Source organism: Meriones unguiculatus, chromosome 11 (genome assembly GCF_030254825.1).
Source record: "Meriones unguiculatus strain TT.TT164.6M chromosome 11, Bangor_MerUng_6.1, whole genome shotgun sequence".
Taxonomy (NCBI): Eukaryota; Metazoa; Chordata; class Mammalia; order Rodentia; family Muridae; genus Meriones; species Meriones unguiculatus.
Window position 1 is genome coordinate 87,892,955 of NC_083359.1, and position 757 is coordinate 87,893,711.

At 45.4% G+C, this 757-nt stretch overlaps 1 non-coding gene across 1 annotated transcript; it reads left to right on the top strand.

The window, feature by feature from the left end:
* The first annotated feature begins 382 nt into the window (after positions 1 to 382).
* LOC132646605 (small nucleolar RNA SNORA17) lies at positions 383 to 512 on the top strand. Its single transcript, XR_009584867.1, has one exon. It is a non-coding gene; the product is annotated as a small nucleolar RNA SNORA17 (small nucleolar RNA).
* Positions 513 to 757: the final 245 nt, after the last annotated feature.

The window sequence follows — 757 nt, forward strand, 5'->3', positions numbered from 1 at the left end:
AAAGATTGGTCAGCCAACTAAGTTAGAGCGATGTAGGAGAAATGTGTTTTTATGCCACTTTGCAAAACAGAGTGACTGTGGTTCATAATAACATTTTATACATTTCAAAAAAAAAAAAAGCTATGGGATACTGAATGTCTTTATCATAAAGAAATGAGAAATGTTTAGAAAAACAGATACACTTACCTAGATTTGAGCAATACACAATATATACAGGTACCGCAATACCGCAGGGCTAGGGCATGGTGGCACACGTTTTTAATCACACCACTCGAGAGGCAGAGACAGACAGAGCTCTATGAGTTCAAGGCCAGCCTGCTCTACACCATGAGTTCCAGGCTAGCCAGGGCTAGATAGTAAGACTCTTTCTCAAAGAGTATCACCTGTCCCTGGAAGTGTCACAGGTACGGCAGCTGTGCCATGTGTGTCAGTGTGTGGCAGAGAGGAGAGAGGCTATGTCTGCTCTCAGTGTTCTGGCCTGTGAACATCTGAATGATTAGTAGCCTAACATTCCCTGAAAAAAGAGCGAGCTTTAGATGAACACCAATCTGGCACCCCACAGACCTGGCGGTTGTGGGAGCAAATCATGCCCAGTATAAACCCTGCCAAGCGCCACAATGCATGAGCTGGGTATAGCCCTCCTGAGACCCCTTCTGAGATGACCCTAGACTTTCAGAGACCCCAGGCATGGAATAGAAATGGAGGAGAAAGAGAAACAGAAGGACATTGGCACAATGAGGAGAGGCGAAACTGGAGA